General features: G+C 40.5%; 1 protein-coding gene across 1 annotated transcript in view; it reads right to left on the minus strand.

The window, feature by feature from the left end:
- Window positions 1-21350, minus strand: part of ndst2a (N-deacetylase/N-sulfotransferase (heparan glucosaminyl) 2a) — a 41698-nt gene extending 20348 nt beyond the window's left edge. The window contains exons 1-2 of the mRNA XM_084376076.1: window positions 21147-21350; window positions 3908-3969 (exon numbers count right to left, since the gene is read on the minus strand). The gene's annotated coding sequence lies outside the window, so the exon portion shown is untranslated. The remainder of the gene's footprint in view (window positions 1-3907; window positions 3970-21146) is intronic.
- Window positions 21351-21772: the final 422 nt, after the last annotated feature.

Raw genomic sequence — 21772 nt, forward strand, 5'->3', positions numbered from 1 at the left:
GCAATTTATTAGTTAAAGCTTCAAACACAGTTGCCTTCCCAATGACCCTGACGAAGTACCCCATATAATTATATATGTGTGGTCCTTAGAACAACCACTGTCAGACTGGTATGAATGAGAGACAAAGAATGTGTTGCCTTTGTATGAGTATAGTAACCATGCCTGTAGATGTGTGCACATGCATGCCTTGATTCTTTTGGCTCACAGTGCTAATTAAAGGAGCTTCCCACAGCAATTGGAGGCCATGAATACTGTGAGGCATCACACACACAGAGCAGACAATACCACAGTCAGCAGAGGGTCCACACTGTTTGGACTTCAATTCAGGTTCTGTCGTGGTCTTAAAGCTCATTATTTGTCTGCCTGATTGTATGTGAACAGACACCAGATTGAATAGCTAATGTTTGCAAAAGGCTGAGGTGATGGATAAAACTTAATTGGATGGAAGTGAGACACACACAAATGCCAGCTGGACACTGAAGATCTCTATCAATGTTTCGGTTGAAGAGGAGGTTAGACAAACTATTTTAAAACATATCTCTCTAACACATTTAATTGTTAGTAATAGTAGTGCTTGTGTTAAGGGTCATAAGCACATGAATTGTGTGTGTGAAAATAAATGTAAACGACATGGAAAGGGAAGTCCATTATCTAATCATAGTTAGGTATTGCATTTGAGTTGGGAAAGTTTTAAAAAACTCACTTCAGAGCCTTCAAGATTAATTCAACATCTGAGATTTAAATGCCTGCTACCAGGACTAATGCTTGGAAGAGTAACTAGTACAGGGGTAGACAATAAGGGAAATTTGCCACTGGCCCGGAGGCCTGATTTAATAACATTTATTTTAATACTGCAGTTCTGAGGTCAAGAAGTGCAAATACATAAATCAAAAGTGCAAACAGTGCTGCATTACTCAAGCACAATCAGTTCTTCCTCCATCCCCTCCTCAGTTGGTTGATTTTTGAGCCCCCCTCCATGTTACAGGGCGTTTTACTTGACACATGCTAAAAAAATAAGATAAGATTTACAGCCTCAACCCACACCATGTTCTCTAATGCAGACATCAAGTTTAAATATTTGACCAACAGTGTTTTACAGGATGATGATCTGAACAGCTGTTCTATTCACACTTAAAATGTTTTTTGTCTTTTCAATGTAATTTTCAACCTATGAAATCAATCTGTCCCTTTTTTATTCCAAGCTTCTCTCAAGTTTTACTCTTTCAAATAATCAACCATCTACAGAACTTTTCAGTACGCTATTTTTCTACTTCTTCTTCTCATCATCATTATAATTAATTATTATTATTATTAATAATATTGTTTAAAGTGAGCCTCTTATCGTTTAACAGAAAAATACATCATACAAGCAGCAACTTTTGCAGCCTTGTCAGTCTGATGGCGAGTTATCACTTTCTGTCATCACTAACATACTGTTAATAATCAAAGAAGCTCTGAGGCTTTGTTCTATATGTTATAATACAAGATTTCAGCATTGAGCTACAGTCAGGCAACATTCATGATTTTGTACAGTCAAACTAACCAAAAGCTTCTTATTGATCATCATTATAAAGTTTCAGGGCGTTCCTGTAACCATGGTAACTCACGGTGCCAGAGGGGAGGGAGAGACGCTGAATGAAGCTGTTTACACAGATGCACTGCAGACAAAGTCCAGACTATAGTTGTTGTTTCACACATGTAGCACACAACAGGAGACTCTCCGTGTCAGACGAGTTCTCACGTGCTGACTAAACTCAACTGATAACGTAGCAGCGCGACGAGTCCTTGCTAGCTAAGCAGCTAAACTTTAGCGCCGCTCCGTGTTGAGATCCCGCCCTGTGTGGGTCACTACACTGTCATTGGTCAGGCGCGCACACGCTGTTATCAATACCATTGTCTGTAGAGTGTGACAATCTGTCAATAAACATCAGCCAACAGTTCTCCTCCGATCTACATTGATCTCACAAGTTGCCTCTGTGAAGTTTGAATGACGGAAATCCGTCGTAGCGACGGAGAACTTTAATCCATGCTGGCCCCACCGGGCCAGTGCTTGGAACGTTCTGGTGGCCCTGACGGTTTTAAAAGTACGTCCAGGCCACCGGGCCATTTATATTGTCGACCCCTGTAGTATGTTGTTAGAAATAAGATGTGAGCATACACAACAAGGAGAAATGCCTGTTGTGAAAGGTAGAATGTGATTTTGTGAAACTTAAGTTGATAGCCTGGGGGATGCATGCTCCCTCTAGCAGCAATTCAAAATCATGTGATAAAATGTAACCCAATGTAGGTCTCTACGTCATCAAGCTAACGATCAACTTATTCTTAGTGTTTGAATCGTGAGCCACGTTAAAATCATATATACTCCCATTCCTACTTAGAACCAATCAGAACAGGAAAAGGTGTGACATAATGGTGAGCGAAAAATGTAAACAAGCGACAGAGTACAGCAGTGATGAGCAGGTCCACCCATAATCTGCGGGATCCACCAAGAGACCATCTAGTGCACACACTTTCAGCTCAGCTGGCCAGGTTCTTAGAGCGTGTCGAAATAGGTAAAATGGAATTGTGGACTCTTTCTTGACAGTGCAGCCAAACACTAGGCCTCAAGCCACGCCTCCGCATGACTTTATTTGAAGTAGCAGGAGTATGGCTTTCAAGTCGCACTAACCGCTAATATTTATGGATGAATTAACTGCGCACAGTGCAGCGAGCTGCAGTCGTATGAAGTCAGTAGAACATCAGAGTACCCATTGCTGACAGAGGGCTGTAAGTGTGCCTGTTGTGGTAATAAGTTTCATAATATACAATGGTCGATATGGTTCAGGACTTTGGAAGGCCATACAAAAACCTCAATTCTAGCCTGATTGATCCATTCCTTTACCACTTTTGATGAGTGTTTGGGATCATTGTCTTTTTGGAACACCCAACTGCACCCAAGACCCAATCTTCTGCTGATGATTTTAGGTTTTCCTGAAGAATTTGGAGATAATCCTCACCTTCTAAAGGCCTCATCTTCACACCTCTAAACTCACCTCCTATTGCTTGTCATTGTGGTCCAACAGCTCAATGTTTGTTTCATGTGACCAGAGTTTTCAAGGCTTTTTGTGATCAGCAGCAAAGCAGAAGATGCAAAGCACACTGTGGACACTGACACCTGTCTTCCAGCAGCTTCTAATTCATTGCAGACTTGCTTTTTGGTGGTTTTGGTTGACTCTTGACCATCCTGACCAGTTTTCTCTCAGCAGCAGGTGATAGTTTGTGTTTTCTTCCTGATCGTGGCAGTGACACAACTGTGCCATGCAATTTATAATTACAGTTGTTAGTGCAGTTGATCTTGGGACCTGTCACTGCTTTGAAATGGCTCAAAGTGACTTTCCTGACTTGTTCAAATCAATAATTTTTCTCTTCTCTTGCTCTTTCAGATCAATGCTGAGCTCCTTAGACTTTTCCACTGTAGTGCTAAAGTTAAGAGGCTATGCTACAAAGATTTTTTTTTTTTACACATCTTTCTATCATCATCAAAATTGATCGTTTAAGTTGCTGTATTTATATTTTTGAGCCATCAGATTTGGTCACAAATTTCAGAAGACCCATAATAAATTCATTATGGAAACAAACTTCATGAATGTTTATTTACAAAGTAGTATTTTTGTTTACTAGAATATCATATGACGTCCTCATTTTAAGTGTGAAAAGTAAGAATGACAACACAGAATCCTCTTACCCCAACTGAAAGCAACAAATCAGACAACCAAGTGGTCTACTATTTAAGACACTTCATCCATATAAACAGCTGACAACAATATAAATGGTTATGAAGTTTTTAATCCACACAAATATAACTAGCCAACACAGAGGTGTCAGATCAAGTTACCCCAGCTCATGAAATTCATGAAAGTGTACTGACTTGCTTGGACTTGCTTTCCCTCCACTGTCACGAGATCTTCAACTCAACATTGCTGTGAATATCTGAAAAAGTAAGAAGACAAAGGGGTTAGGGTTTATGTTACAATGGAGTCCAAGGGCTTTTAAAATCCATTAATTGGTCCAACAGAATGTTAAGTCATTTTAATGTTTTTTGTAGCCTACACATCCTTGCCAATAAGGAGATATGATCTGGTATTAATTATTTCAAATAAGTATAAAACATCAAGAAAGTGTTCTTTATGCAGACTCTCCAAACACTAATGTTGTAGAAAGATAAACTTGTTAATAGGGATGTCCCGAGCCGATCTGCGGGATCGGGGCCGATATGGGCATTGTTTCACTGATTGGGATCGGCAATTTTGAACGTGGACTCAAGCCCGATTATTTTTACGTCAGCTGTAAACGGAGCACAATTTGTGGCAGAACTCAGACGAGCGTGTAACGTTACTCTGGCAAACCTGTGGAAATATTTTAAATTAGAAAGTGAAAGCAGTCCAGCGGCGACATGTGACATCTGCAATACAACCGTTTCGCGAGCTGGTAACAAAAGAGCTGCATTTAATACTACACATTTGATGTAGCACATAATAAACAAACACTCAAAGGAATACAACAAGTTCACTCAAGCAATACAGACAAAGGCACCAAAGCAACAAACACTCGTGGATACTTTCAAAAGGAAAGAGAAATATCCTCGAGGCAGCGACATGGCCAAAAATATTACAGAGAAGGTCATTGAATTCATCGCTCTGGATAACCAGCCCATCTCCGTGGCAGAGGATCAGGGTTTAGTTACTGACTTTGTTTACTTGGTTGTTTTTGTAAAAAAACAAGAAACAAATAAATCAATGTTGCAATAGGATATGCATAATAAGAAAGAGCAATATGAACGTATTTACTTTGTTTCAACAAAATAAAACAACCTATTAAGGAACAGCTTGGATGCAGGTAATTTTGTTAATGCAGCTGTATTATCTAGGAAAATATCAGGTAGGGCTAAGTATCGGATCGGGACTCAGTATCGGCAGATACTAAATATTAAATGACTCGGATCGGGATGGGGATTGGGGTTAAAAAAAACCCTGATCTGGACATCCCTATTTGTTAATTTAGAAAATACATTTATTTTCCACTTCACAATTTTGTGAATTAGTTTAATGATTAGTTAGATGTAGGATTAGTTCAACTCCAGTGTTACTTCCTTTACACAGTTAACGTTCTCTTTCAAATAGACAACAGAGGCGTGGTTAATAGTTTAGCATGGATAGCAATAGCAGGGTATAATCAGGAATCCTGAAGTTACATTTAATACCTTTAAAGACCTTTTTTAAGACCCTTTCCATATATTTTAAGACCTCATCGCCACTTCGAGTTCTACCAGGTCTCTTCTATCCTGGCCATGCCGTGCTGCTGCACCGAGTCAAACCGAGTAGAGCCAGGCTGGCAGATGTAATGGGAAAAACAGCATTGGTGAGTACTGCGTTTAGTGAGAGGCTGACCTGACTTCAGACACAGATTTCTCTGATTTTGAATATCACTAAAAACATTTGGGATAATGTAAATACACAACTCATACAAGATATATTAGAGGTCTTGCTGTTTTTAGACATTTTAATGCAGACATTTGACATTTTATTTCATTGAAGACATTTCATTTTGTTATATATTTAATGGTTCCCAGAAACCCTTTGACTGACGAGCTGCTGGTTGGACTCAAAGCTAAAAACTATATTCAGATAAAAAGCTAATTATCCTCAATTATAATTTGTTCTTAACAATTCACTATTAGAAACACAAAGAAGCAGACTGTGGCTGGTTTGCTGACCATGGTATTACTGTGCTTGATTGGCCAGCCAACTGGCCTGACCTGAACCCCACAGAGAATCTATGGGTTATTGTCAAGAGGAAGATTAGAGACACCAGACCCATCAATACAGACGAGCTGAGGGCTGCTATCAAAGCAACCTGGACTTCCATAACACTAAGCAGTGCTACAGACTGATTGCCTCCATGCCACGCTACATTGATGCAGTAATTCTTGCAAAAGGAGCCCTGACCAAGTAAATAAATTAACATACTTTTCAGAAGTTCAACATTTCTGTATTATAAATCCTTTTTTTGATTGGTCTTAATAACATATTAATATTTTGAGACACTGGATTTTTGATTTTCATTAACTGTAACCTGTAATCATTAGAATTAAAACAAAAAAAGGCTTGAAAAATTTCACTTTATGTTAATGTATCTAGAATATATGAAAGTTTCACTTTTTGAATTAAATTACAGGAGAAAAGAGCTTTTCCATGATATTCTAATTTTTTTGAGATGTACCTATATATTTCATCTGGCCCAGAAACGCCTCGGAATCTCCCAGGAGGAGCTGGAAAATGTGGGGAGAGGGACCTACAGAATACCCCACTGAGCCTGATGCCACTGTGACATGGATGGATGTGGGTGGATGGATGGATGAATTACAGTGAGAAACTGAGGATCAGTATAACCCAAAACACTATATTTAATGTGAGCTGCCTGCCGAGTGACTGCCAAAGTTATTGTCAATCAACTATTAATATCGTTTGACAAAATGATCTTAACTAAAGGCCCACTTATTAGCCTTTCTTGAGATTCCAACTATATTTCACAGTATTCCTATAGTCAGTTGTGAATAAGACATAAGTCAAAACTAAGCTGGGTAGGAAAATCCGGCCACATGACAACAGGATGTGCCATCTGCTGACTCAGACTTTGAAATCTCTAAAAAAAGAGCTTGTAGGTGGAGTTTATATTTTTGTACTGTTTCGGAGTCATGTATGAATTTTCATAGTCAATGATTCATGCAGTTTACACTGCGCAGACCTTCATGGTAGGAACTTAGGCTCTGTGTGTGTAGGTGGTATTAAGTGCGTATCCTTGATCTGCAGTATATATCTTGATGGGAGATCAAAAAGCTGGTGTCTCTGGACTGTTTCTATAGTCCCAACTCCAATAGAGTGACATGTCTACTCTCAGTTACATTCCTGCAGTTAAATTTTCATTCATTTATCAATAATTTAAGCTTATTAACTTGAATCAGGACCCTCAGTTTTTGGATTTGGTAGTGTGAAAAAAATAAGGTGCGCCAAATTTAGAAGGGTACATGTTAAACAATGTGTCACATTTTTAATCAACATTAAAGCATATATCTACCAGATGGGACTCAGTATCAGCACTATATTCAAGGACTCTGAATGAGATTGGGGACATCCCTTTTGTTCTCAGACTTGGTTGAGTCCTGCGGCCATTAGTTTTTTCATCATTCGTTTTCATCTTTGTACTGCAGTCATGTCAAATTTGTAGTTTTGCTAACTTATAAGCACCTCTGAGTTTTGGGACTGTTGTGTGAAAACGTGACACCAATGCAAAAAAAACCCCAACCCTATATTGTTTTCTGTCCCTGGGTGTCTCCTCACTTTGATGTTGCATTTTGACTAAAGACAATCGATCCTGCAGTTCATCAGCCTGCAGGGAAACACATCCCCTCAGCTGCTCTGCTCCAGCTCAACACTGATTAACACTCAACTCCACACTGCAAGCTGCTCATTAGCAAACCACTTCACTTCAGCCTGTGTGACAGTGCCAGCCACATGGTGCTCAGAACCATTTGCTCCTCAATCCCAATTTGTAGTTAAGGGATTCTCTACCAGCAGTGCTCTGTGTAGTGGTGGTTGAGGAAAAGGAACTCTGTTGCATAATTCCAGACAATTCAGAGGGGAACTCAGCCAGTACTGACTTATGCTCTCAACTTGTGCTCGCAAAGGGAGCACAGAGGGACAACTTGGCCAGCAAGCCCCTTTTTTGTGGAAAATGTCCATCCAGCACTAGCCAAGTATTGCGCGCATCCGGATGCACATGCGCACAAACAAAATAGGATGAATTAAAAAAGCATGGTGATTTTCTTACTGATGATTTGAGTGACGAGAGAGGAATTTATCGACAGATGTTAACTTTATGCTCAGGCCAACATGTTGCTTCGCAAGTTTAGAATGTGTTCTGTCCATGTAAAATGTTCTTTATTTCGAGCTTCCTGTACAACCATGTATACAGCTCATCTGTGGTGTAGTTACAGGAAGAGCAGTAGAAGGAGGCGGATAGTGGCTTACAATGATACAATGAGGCTGCTGCTTTAGGTTCCCAGATGGTACACTGCCACTCAACTGTTTGTGTCCATTGGTGTTCCTATATGTGCGGCTCTTTTAAGACATCTGATGTATAATTTTATGTGTTGCCTGGATATGTCTGAAAACAGCATCATAGGGCACACTCACACTAGGCAATCCGTACTGTGCCCAAGCTCATTTGACCCCCAAAGTCCAGTTTGTTTGACTAGTGTGAGCGCTCTGTACTGAGCTTAAGCATGGTACACTTTCTTGGTCCTGTCACGGTTGGAAGAGGTGTGCTTTGGCACGGTACGTTGCTTATACACGAGCACAAGCACTGGTGTGCAACATGAACATGAAGTATAATCACGCGTATTACCCGCCTTACATAATCAAGGAACATGAGATGGCAGTCTATGACCAAAATGACACAAAATAAGCCACAAAAGAAGACAGTAAAGTCATGTTCTCTGTGTTGTTCTCAATTGTGCTGTGACCACGCTGCAACGTGATGATGTATGTACAAGAGGTAACTGTGCTCAAGCTCGGTTGTGGCCGGAGCAATGTGAGTGCAGGCCAGCGGGGGACTGGGGAGGAGGGACAACTGGGACAAGTGTGAGTGCACCTTTAGAAAACAGTGGTGAGATAGCCTACTGAACTGTTCTTAAACTAAATGATGAATGGTTGTGGATTTATCTTGTTTGGTTTTATTTCTCTTTCATTTCATTTCTATAAACTCTGTGAGTCTGAAATAAAGCTTAAGTTGAATTTAATTGATGTCAATTCAATCAACATCATCTGTATCTACCAAACACAAATCTGTCACGTAACAGAATGAGATATGCTATTGTTGTTGGAGCTGATGCAAGGAGGCTTTTTTTAACGTTAAAACAAACCAAATGTCTGCTCTCTATTGTGTTTTTTCCACCTCAGATTGCTATGTCGTCAAATTGGGAGTTGCAGCAAAAACACGTCCCCCCATTCATTTGAACATGGGTGGTGTGTTTGGGCTGTGGCGGAACGGACTACAAGTGGTGCTGAAAAAGACACAGACAGCTGTGGCAAAAATATTGAAACCGAAAAAACTTTGGAGAAACACATCCCTAGCTGACGATCAGCATGGCTCGCAAAACTAGAAGCATAAATAACCAAAAACCACAATGTAGTGTGACATTATGATTCACATGCTGTCGTCTCGCATTCTGGTTATTTATTGAAAGTAAATGTGTTTTTTCATGAGGGGGAACACAAGCGTAATGTTTCACTTGTATTCAACCATTTGTTCTTGTGCACCAGTTTAAAACAGACTATAACGAGTTCCTTGCATCCTGGTTGTTTAGTATTATTTTTTAAATCAAAATTTTAGCTATATGGCTTTTGTCTGGTACATTCTCTAAAAAATACAGCTATTATATTCCCCTTGATAGCCTTTATCTTTTAAAGGAGAATTTGATAATGTTAATTGTCAGGGCATAAACACAATGATATGTTTATTTTTACAAATCAGGACTTGATGGTCTTAACAATGGCGACATCAGTGCTGGAAGAAATGTTAGTAGTGTGGCCATGCATATGGTGACAAAGAGGTTAAATGCAAAACATGCCTCTTCCACTGGGGAAAACTAGAATAATCACCATGTGGTTTTATGCCTCCGCACACCAGTCAAGTTGCAAGTTTACATCGATTTCTGTCCAGACTCCTTTAAAGGGGACATATTATGCAAAACTCACTTTTTCCTTGCTTTAGTATGTATATTTGTGTATCAGGAGTGCCTCCCCACCCCTTAAGCGTGATTTTCGACAACTAAGTCAATGTTTTGTAAACTACCGGAGTCAGGAAATGAGTCTATAAACGAGCCATTTGGATTTCGACCGGATTGTTACGTAACAGTCCGATCATTTGAATACTCCGGCCCTCGCGCTGGGTATCTCCTCCCACACTACGCCAGCTACCTGAACGAGGATCCGCCATTTTCTCGTTCTCGCTTCGCTTGTACGCGACAGCCTGACCGCTACCATGTACAACCCGAAAGCCAAGCACTGCTGCTCTGTCGTCGAATGCACGGATCCTCATGTTTCGCTACATCGCCTCCCTACCAAAGAGGATATCAGAGCTAAGTGGCTACATTTTATTTATCAGGGAAATGTCCCAGCTTCAGTGAGCAAAAGCGTTATGGTCTGTGCCAGTCACTTCACGCCGGACTGTTTCAGCAACCAGGGTCAGTACAATGCTTTACAAACTTTATTGAAAGTTGCTGTGTATCGCTTGTTGCTTTGGTCACGCGATGCCGTCCTCACGTCTTCCGCCCGGCAGGAAGAGGTGGGCGGCGCACGCAGTAGCTCATTAGCATAAAAGGGAAAGGCACTCAAACCGGCCGCTTAGAGCAGGGCTGTGAAACTGGTGTGTAAACAACCCTGCTGTGCTCAATCCTTTTTCGACCAAAGCATGTTACTAACAATCCATTTAGACACCAAGGACCCATGTCAACAAGCAGAAATGAGCATAATATGTCACCTTTAATATATGTAATGAATACTCTGAAGGCATTTAACAAATGGTAATAAGTGTACGTTTTGGTGAAATGGATAATGTATGGATGAATGGATGAATAAGGTGCAGATAGATAAATGTTTTGTTTTTGTAATGTTTATGTATTGAAAATATACAGCTTTTATTTTGTAGACTGCTGTAGGAAGGACTTTCTGAATAAAAGGGGATCATTGAGAATGCCATACACTGAGGTGCATCGAGAATTGTTTTGCATTCGAATCGTTGACAGTTTTATCGTAATCAAATTATGACGCCAGTGAAGATTCACACCTCTAACTGATGCCTGTGTACTGTGTGGCGGCTGCAGTGCTAAGCTGCTGCTGCTCACTCACGTGTTTGAGTTCATATAGGCTGCGTTGCTACTGCCGCACGGCTCCTACCTGCCCCATCGGTTTACATGGAGTTTGCCTTTGAAAATTATCAATAAATATGATGACGTGATTTTCCTTTACACACTTTGAATGAGCAAGAAAGCACGAGCGAGAAAGAGAGGAAGGGAGGGAGAGAAAGAGAAAGAAAAGTCAAAGTGAAAGAAAGCTAGTGCACAGGAAAGAAAATGCCCCTTACTTGTGTGTATTCTCTTCATGTCTATGACATATTCTACACATACAGACATTAAAATTGTAGTAAAATGCTGGTGGCTGATGATGAGGAAGGACTGTCTACAGGTCATTTTCGGGACTATTTTTGCCAAGAACCACGTGCGTGTCAGCGAAACTTCCAATCTCTAGATCACAAGACACAGCAGCCACGTGTAAATGGTCAATCAGTGGGTGTAAGGGGTGACACATAAAATAATATCTTATTTGTCAAATCTCATAGGCATTAATCTCAGGGGGGCCACGATCCATGACCAGTATATCAGTGTAACGGAGTGTTCATTAGCAGAGTTACAGTACTTACTCGGGTGTCCAACTCAGAAACACATGAAGTCGTGCCCTCCAAGGTTGATATGTGATTTTTCGCCCCTACAGGTTTTAATTTTCAAATGAGTTAAAAACACTGTTTTATCACACCTCATATGAACTACAGCTCACTTTGCGCATGTACCTCCACTGCTACAACTCCATCCTGGGGGAAACACTGTGGTCACAATCTGCCTACCTCTCCTGAGTTATGGTGTTAAATAATGGCCAGAGAAGTGTTTTGTGCAGAATATTATGATATCACAGTTAAGTTGATCTTTGACCTTTTAGAAATAAAATGTCATCACTTTATTTTATTCACATGAATTTTCTTCCTACAGGGAGTACAGATAGTGAATAAACTTACCACAGTTGAACTGGAACTGATCTCAGACCATAAAAGCATTCATATTATCAATATTTTTGGTGAGGTAATGAATTCAGTTACACTGACAGACTGTTATATATGACAGAAACAATGTCAGCAACAATGAACAGGCAGAGGTAAGTTGAATGCTACATACCAGTTTACTACAGCTAAGAGTTTGGAAATAAGGTTAGGAAATATGGAATTAAAATCATGATTATACAATATTTAGCCTTGAAAGCCATGATGAAATGATTCAACAAAATGACCTTTCTAATTAGAATAGTATTTTAGATAATAATTGAAAACGTTTTTTAATAGATTAATCACTGATAAAATTATTTTATTATTTTACTAATTATTAATTAAGAAATAAAATTAGAACCAGATAATGAATCAGTAGGAACTGCATATCTAGGTGTGCTGCTTTAGCAGCTGAATATGGATTCATTGTGATTAATAGAGCACATTCCTGATATCCTATGTAAACTGAGAGAACAAAATAAGGTTGCATCCATTAGTGAAGATGTTTAATCAGGTCTAACATTCAGTCATTTTCTGGGCAAAGCCTTTAATACAAATGTATTGGAGCATTGCTGCCAAAATGTAGGGCACCAAGGCAAAAACCAACGGTACAATAACGATAAGTCATTATTCCATTGTATGAAGATAAAACAGTGTAACGTCAAGAATTAGGAGTCAGCGTAGTGCTTTTCAAACTGAGCTTAGGCCCTGGCAAAGAAAGCATTCACACTAGCACATTCCAAAGTGGGCCTGGGGCTAAAGGTGCGTTCACACCGGACCTTTTATTTTTGTTGCTGGCGACAAGTTTACATATTAAGTCAATGCAAACGAGCGACTGAGCGGTTAATCGCTCAGGCGAAATGTCGCTGGGGCTCTGAGCGACAGCGTCCGAGCGACGGAGCGAAAAAACGCTCAATCGCTCTGTCGCTCGAGATGAGAAACCCCAAGTCTCTGGCCGTCAGACGCTTGTCGCTCAGCGCTGATTGGCTGCCGTAATCTATGTGTAACTATGACAACTACTGAAACCATGGAAACGTAATACAACTCCGCCGGTCCGGAAGAGCAAAGCCGGCATTTACGTTGACACACACACACACACACACACACACACACACACGGACACACACACACACACACGGACACACACACACACACACACACACACACACACGACAAATGGCCAGGCGCTCCTCAGCTGGGATGGAGCGCCTGTAGTTGGTGTCCAACCGGGCAATCCTGCCTCCGATTCTCACCAACAGCTCGTCAAACTGGGCCGTTGTCAGCCGCGTATAGGCTACCATTGAAAACGGGAAGAAATGAGCGCCTCTGAGAGACGTGAAATTCACTGGAATCGCTTGAATGACGTTATCAGAGCGATCTGTTGAATTGTGCCGATGAGCGACTGCAGCTGAGCAACAGAGCGACTTTTTTGGAGCGACAGCGACAAAAATAAAAGGTCCGGTGTGAACGCACCTTAAGAGGTGCCAGTGTAACATGGAACTAAAGATAAAAGGCGTAGTAAGACAACATTTGAGAATGTTCAGCTGACCTTCAAAGTATTTATGTGCTTTACCCAGGGCTAGTAGAAGTGTAGTGTGAATCGTATAGCCCTGGGCTTAGGGTAGTTCTGGGCTAAGGGTATGCAGCACAAAAGGGAGCTGTTATATCCAGGTTATATCTGCTAAGGCTAAGGCAGCTCAGGAGGGGGAGCTGGCTAAAGTAAGCCCTGGGCTAAGAAAGCGTTCACACTTGCACAAACAGGACTCCTGAAGCCCTATGAGGCACAAGGAGCAGTACATCTCAGGAGCAGTTAGGGTTTTGGTGTCTTGCTCAAGGGCCCCTCAGAGGTGCTCTGGAGGTGAACTGGCACCTCTCCAGCTACCAGTCCACACTCTGTAAAGACTGGTCCAAGGGGGTCTAGAACCAGCAACCCTCCAGTCCCCAAGCAAGGTCCCTACATGCTGAGCTACTGCCGCCCCCTAATCTGTGCCAAACAGCAACTATCAAACGAGCACATCACTAGTTAAATTTCAATTACTTCATTCTTCGAGACATTGAAAAATGAATCCCTCTACAAGGAGGCATTTAGTGTAACACCTTCCTTCTTCCCTGTAAGGCCTGCTCACTAAAGGAGCACAGGGTAAGGGAGTGGGAATGAGCAAAGTTTCCTGCACAAACTATTCATTACAGCCTGCCTGTCATGTCTTAACATGTTTTAACACAACTTCCCACATCACCCTCCAGGTACACACTTTCCACAGACACCCCCGATAATGCCCTGAAACCACTGTTGCAGCTTACATGCTACTGCTGACCAACTTCAGTGTTCAGATTCACTAAGCTTACTGGTAACACTTTAAATATCCCAAAATCCCTTTGATGTAGCACCACAGTGCTTTGCACATTCAGCTACCATTAGGTCATGGTTTTACAACACCTAAAAATAATCTTATCGAATACTGTTTATAGTCATATGGATGCAGTTGTAATGTGTTGTGACTGAGATCCTGACCCACCATGCATCCTGGAAAGTGACAAATACGTTTTTTGCTCTAAATGACATAATTACAAAATCACCATCAGTAAATAGAGGACCCTGTCTGACTCTCACTCACGGGGAGGGATGCTGTTTTCTGGGGGAAAGTTAACTGAAGTCTCAATCAGGAGGGCTGACTGTCGCAGTGATTTTTTTCAATATAAGTTTCCAGAGACAGTAACTACAACAACACAATGGATATAATGGAAAGCAACAAAGCAACCATTCAACTGCAGGAGCCGTCTGGCTCCGTTGCCGGTGACAGACGCTGTTTTCAGGCAGAAATGTGACGAAGAGTCGGTAGGACAGACAGGATGACAGAGGCTTTTCCACGTATGGATGCGGTATTTTTTTCCTCATATAAGTTGGCAAAGACAGTTACCACATTACTGTCGTCTGGTCCTGTAACGTTGCTTTGTGGGTCGAAGTGTGTTTCATTTGTCTTTTATTTGATGAGTGAAGGATCTGTTTAGTTATCAGACTGTGAACACCATCAGACCGACACACCCGTTCCGCACTGCCGGCTTTTCAATTCACACAGATGCCAGCTCACCTCTGCTGCGGCTCTGATACTACCTCTGGAGGCAGATCAGAGTCGGAGTGAAACCGTCCCTGTGTAACTTTCACACAGACAGCGAGGCCGAGTATTGGCGCACGATTCCCCCCACTGAAAGGGCAGTGTGAAAGGGGCTAGAGATGCGGCTGGTTAATATGGCATTTCCACATGTGCTTGCTTGGCTTGACTGAGCACATCAGCCCAGAGGAGCTGGGATTTATAACTCCATTACAACAGGGATGTGTTCTTTAACACTTGTGTTGAGTAAAAGACATTCGAAAGCAACGGGCTGGTCCATGGCTGTGACTAGCGGTGAAAGTTAACGGTTTTCCCCTTCCTTAATACTTTCTAGGTCCTGACAGCACACACAAATTGATTATATTTATAATTTATTTCAATTTGGGTAGCATCTCCACATTGATTTACTCTGTTTAACTTTGGCTTACATAAATAAACTGTGCTACACTAAGCAGAGATTAATTTTTAATGGTGCAACAGAGCTCTGCTTCATTTTAATCTGGATTTACTCATTTTAAACCTAGTTTTACTATACTCTGATTAGAGCTAATCTTTGATTAAATTAGTCCTTGTTGTCGCAACCTAGCCTAAGTTAAAATTTTAAAGAGATTCCATTTTTGATACTGTACAGGATGATATGAAGCCTGGGATATTCTCCCTCTCTTTGCCAACACACACCAACACACCAAATTGTTGTCTCTAACACAACAATTTTGGCCTCTAAACTGACTCGAACTGACACCTGGTCTCAATTAAAACTGGAATTTATAAGCTTTACAAAAGATTTATTGCTGGCCTGATGTATTTGGTTGGAGTTTGGCGTTTCAGTTTCTTGAAGTTTCAAGAAACTGAAACATGTCCAGTTGCCTACGATACAGCACTTACATACATCAATATGTTAGGCAAGCTGATCAATCCAAGACAATATTTACTAAACCTGTAATCACAGACCTCCTCTCTGATGGCTGATTCTTCATGCAACAACACAGACTGATTTGAATGCGTTTGTTTTTCTGTGCTCAGTGTGGGTTTCCATGGATGGCAACTTCAGTCTGTCAAGAGCAGACAGACTTTGTACAGGAGCAAGATATCTCAATAACTATTGACCAGACTGTCATAAAATTTAGTCTTAAAGTCATGTTCTCCAGTAGATGAATGATCTTGGTGACTTTTCTTTGAGTGGTCATAAAGTAAAATATTCCCCATACCAACACATTCATCCATGACAAAGTATCTTTAAATCTAATGGGCAGTCTGGCATGGAATCCACAGAGCACAGGCACATTACAGACAGAAAAATAAGTGGATAGCAATGAACATGGTTTTTGCTTTTCTTTATCAACAGGCCTGTTCCGAGATGCAGGTGCACCGAGTTCTCTGGATAATTTTGCTGAGAAAAACTTGAACAATAAATCTGCGACATAAACAGATGTGAGACCCTTTCCAGGTATTTACACTAAATACAGCACTGCATTGAAATAAAAAAAAAAGACTGCAACACTATCTGGAAGCCCAGTTTGAATTCATCAAAACACTGCAGTGGTTTATATGAACTCTGGAGGATTCTCACCAGGACAAGTAGTATCCTCTGTCTTGTGATCATCAGGTTAACTAGAGAATTATCCTGTTCATGTTGTACAACATCTACAAACATCTGGTGTTTGTCTTCAATGCGAATGGGTACAATTGGCATTCATTTCGATGTCAAATGACTGTAGCCAAGGGGGGTTTATCCGCTCCAGCTTGCACCACAGAGATGAGAAAGAAGTGAGATGTTTGCCTTCTTAGCTACTTCCATGATCAGCTCCAGAAAAAAAGATGTGTCTAATTCAGAATTTTATAGATCAAGACTTTAAAACAAGTTTAACGTCTTCTTGATGCAGTCTGATTAGGTAAATGATCTGCTGCTTTCTACTGTTCTGTTTCCAGTGCTGTGATGAAAATTGTGACACACAAGAAATGTTTCTATTTCCAGCGGGCTTGCCTGTCTTTAAAAAACCTGCGTGGCTTTAGAAATGTCCATCCCTTATAAAGACAACAGCTCACCAAAGCCTGGCAGCATCCAACCTAACTTAAACCCTGGCTGCAAAGGTTTAAGACAAACAATCTAAACTAGAATTCAGCTCAGTTTGAACGGCTGCATTAACACAATTCACATCTTGTTTGGCGAGAAACAGCAACAATGCAGAGATGAATCAAAAGTTAGGTGAACATTGCACAGGATTCATACACCTTTTCCAAGGTCAAATTCAAGCACCTTTCAGGGTCAATTTTCAAGCTTTTCCAGCACCTTACAGCTGTGGTAAATGACATTTAAACAAATATACTCAAAATTATTTTTTCACTTCTTTATCATATTAAAAGAGATGGTATTATGCTATGCTAACACAACCAAAACTGTGGTTGTAATAGCAAAACGATAAGAAATTAAAAGGAAAACCCTTAAGTAGACTTTGCTTGCTATCCAACCTGGCTGAGTCAATATAAACAATTACCCCAAAAATCACTCGACAAATAACTTCACTTTCAATAAATTCTTTACTGAAAATGTGAAAAATAAGAACATTTTTCTTTGAGATAGGCAGTCAATCAGCTCATCGACTTTTTTACACAATATTGTTCTGATTTGAAAAAACAAACAGCATTAACAACACAAAAATATAGGGCTAACCAAGGTTAGGACAAAAGTTGCATTAGATGCATACGTATACTGCAGAAATTCAAAATGCATATTTCACTTCACATTAACTTAGCAAGATGTTGTGCAAATCAAAACCAATCCACCTAAGCTGAGGTAAGTGGCCTTTATCCCCTTCTGTTGAAAAGCAGGACCTGGATTTAGAAGTCTTCTCATCAGATCTCAATGCTTCTTTCCTATATAACACCAAAAATAGGAGGAAAATATTATTTTTTTTAAAACAAAATGTTTATTATCAATACAATTATCAGTAAGATGTTGAAAATGATATATGTCAAGCAACTATGTTGCTGTATGTGTTATTGTAGAAGTCCTAAATTATCGCCTTTAAAGTGCTTAATCTCTTCATGGTAATAATATGACATACAGTAAGACAGGCAGGGAGAGTAACACTGAGTAGGAAACTTTGACATTTAAAGTCAGAAGACTTTGACAGTGCACAAGAACATGTCTGATATTCTTCTTAAGAGAAATTGAAATAATCTACAATTATTTTATCTACGATTATTATTACTATTATTATTTACAATTATAATATATTGTTCTTCTCCCTTGTATAAACATGCAGATAACGTAAACACATTAGCGTCAACGTGTAACGGTGGCCTAATGTTACTCGAATATTCTCTTCTATGACTTACCTTTCATGTGACTCTAGAGCGCAGACTCTCCCACTGTGAAAAGCTGCACGTCCTTTTTGCAGACTTTCGCAGGAGGCTACTCATGGATTTGGTCCTCATCTTATCCACGGTTTGTATTTGTCGTTTTCTAGCCAACGCTCATTAAAACAGCAACCTCCCAGCATGCTGTCATCTCCCACTCACTAGCCCCATTCACACTGCCCTTTGAGTTGAGGGATCCTGCGCCAATTCTCTGCATCCTCCTCTGTGTGAAAGTTTCAGATGTGGCGAGGGGTGAAATTTCGCTGCGCCTCTGATGCACCTCCGGAGGTAGTATCAGAGGCAAACCAAACCTGTGTGAATGGATTGGCCGGCAGCGCGGAGCGGGGCGTGTCGGTCTGATGGTGTTCACTGTCTGATTTAACTAAACAGATCCTTAACTCATCAAAATAAAGAGAAATGCCACACAAAGTAATGTTACAGGACCAAACAACAGTAACGTGGTAACTGGTAGCGTCTTTGGCAACTTATGAGGAAAAAAATATTGTAGTTATACGTGGAGAAGTGTCTGTCATCATGTCTGTCATCAAGTCTGTCCTACTGACTCTTCGTCACATTTCTTCCCCTAAAACAGCGTCAGTCCCCAGTAAAATACTTTAACTCAGTTAAAGTGTTTGTGTCCTTCACTATTGTGTTGTTGTAGTTACTGTCTTGAAAAAAATCACTGCCACGGTCAGCCCTCCCAACCAAGACTTCAGTGAACTTTCCCCCAGAAAACAGCATCCTTCCCAGCGAGTGAGAGAGTCAGACAGCGTCCTGTTTACTGATAGAGATTATTATGTAATTTAGAGTGAAAAACTTAACTTTGTCACTTTTCAGGATGTTTGGTGGGTCAGGATCTCAATCACAACACATTATAACAGCATCCACATGATTATGAACAGTCAGCAGGTACATGTTTAAATTAACAGGAGGACACCGGGGGAAACACGTTGAAAAAAAAACACACAGATGTCATCATCATGACGTGTACTGTCACGCCTCTTTTGGATCCACAGCTCCGGCTTTCTGTGTGAATTACACACTGGTGTGGCTTTACGCCGGAGCTGCTTGGTTCTGTGTGAACAAACAAAGGCGGAGAAATGGCGAACCACCGCTGCGGAGTCTCTGTGTGAAAAGGACCAGAGACGCAAGCGAGGCCCAGGCGGAGCAGTCTTCACTTTAGGTTCTCCGACTTATTTTATTTCTCCATCTAATAAGCGAACTATTCTGTCAGATAGCGATTTGTCGTGAAAGAAATACAGTTACAATTTGAAGTATTTTCAAGCACTTTTCAAAACTTGAAAACACAACATTAAAATGTAAGCATTTTCAAGGATTTCAAGCACCCATAAAAACCCTGATTGCAAAGAATCTGGCCAAGCACAAATGGTCAACTTTAGGAACTGAACATTTCCAATACTCATAGGAGGGGGTCTAAATACAAACACTGTTCAAGGATTGAGGTTCCACAGTAGGGCTGCACGATATGGAAAACAATCATATTGCCATTATTATTGACAGATATTATGATTACAATATTATTCACAATTAGCGGGAACATTTTAACACACACAAAAAAACTATTAAATCCTGATATGTGAAATTACCAAACAATATTTTCTTACCCTGGTGAACAACATTTGTAGGCTTAGGCCTCTCTGCAGCTCTCTGTTTGTCACACATCTCACACATTATCAAAATATTGCAGTTTCTGCAATTTTAATGTTGCACTTAGCCATATTTCAATTTCGATTATGTTTTGAATAATTTTGCAGCCCTATTTTAACACCCACAACTATGACATCATTAACTGCTGTTAATTGTGATATTCACTGAAGGAGTAAACAATGATTCTTCTTGCATCAGTAATAAAACTGCAACTTAGCTCCTAACACTTTTACTCCAAGCCTCTTTCAAAGAGTCATTTTTCAGTTGTTTCACAATAGTTCACAGTGATCCACATACACATAACATCAATAGTTGGCTTCATTCATTACTCAAATTGCGCACTAATAGCAACACAGAGCGGTAAACCGAAGATATAGGCTACTAATAACTTGTAAATTGATTTGTGTTGAAGATCAGCATTGATTTAAGTGGACATCCAGAGGGGAAAAAATATCTTAGCTAGAGCACGGCAGCTCCAAAACAGCTCCAAATCTTCGTTAACGTCAAATACCAAAACAATACCTCAGTTTACCCATTACACTGATGTGGTGCTCCACAATGATAAATTAAACAGTTGCGCATAGTGAAAGCACAAGCATATCGTTGTTATCATTCAAACGTGTCATTAAATGAAGAAGAGGAAGATCTGAAAAGCAGCAAGAAACGATTAGGAGAAAACTTTATTTTAAAAGCCAGCAGTCCTTCGTAAATTCCAGCTAGCATGTTCGCAGCTAGCTAGCTCTATAAGCAACAGTCTCACCAGACTGTCGCTAATGTTAGCATGGCTAACGTCAGCTTTCAGTGGCTCAGTGTGATACTGAAACCTGCACCTATGAACAATCCTGTGACCTGAGGACTCTCTACTTCATGCTTCAACCCCTCTATAAAGCTGGCATATCCATGTGTTTTCCAGCCAGTGAGAAAGGTTCCCAGTACGAACCCCAGCCCCGTAACCACTGGGATAACTGGAACCTGGAATAACGTTACGGCTAGCTGCTGAAGCTACGGCATCTACTCACAAAACTCCGAAGATAAAACGGGCTTCAACTTCGAGACAGTGTCACACAATACGGAAGCTCTAAGTGATTTGGGACTTACCAGCGTTCGTTCTCAATAAATAACAATCCGACAAGAGAACGGGAGGATGAGAAGCTTCAGGGTTTAGAGTTAAAAGTGAACTTCTGCACGTCGCTGCTTAGTCCGCCATCTTGGATCTACTGGAACTCTGGACTCAACCAAACTATAACCGGGGAGGGTTTAAAATTTAACCCCCCAAATTATTTATCTAACGTTTGTTTTCACAGACCAAGGTCCAAAGGAAGACATGGTATTCACTGTTATCCTGGAAAGATTGAAGGAATGTCAGTAGTATTGTTGACATACTTCTTCTCTTACCTCATATTACTGATTGATAACCCCTGAAACCACAGTGGCTAGTAAAGTCTTTTAAAACTCGTGTGTATTTTTTTTCTTTCTTTTTTTTTTTTTTTTTTTACAGATGTGCAGTGCAAAAAACTTAACATGCGCCTTTGAATGTCAGCAGAAAATAACGATGCATGTGTCGGACATGCAGTTGCAGGCTATTTATCAGTCTCATCCTTACATTTATTTTTTTTGTCACAAAAAGATTGGTAGCAGTGAACAATATACGTTTTGTTTAGAGCCATTAAAATGGTGAGTATACTCAGTTGCCTGTTTATTAAGTCCAACTAGATAAAACTGAT

Source organism: Pagrus pagrus, assembly GCF_965226575.1.
Source record: "Pagrus pagrus genome assembly, chromosome: 15".
NCBI classification, from domain to species: domain Eukaryota; kingdom Metazoa; phylum Chordata; class Actinopteri; order Spariformes; family Sparidae; genus Pagrus; species Pagrus pagrus.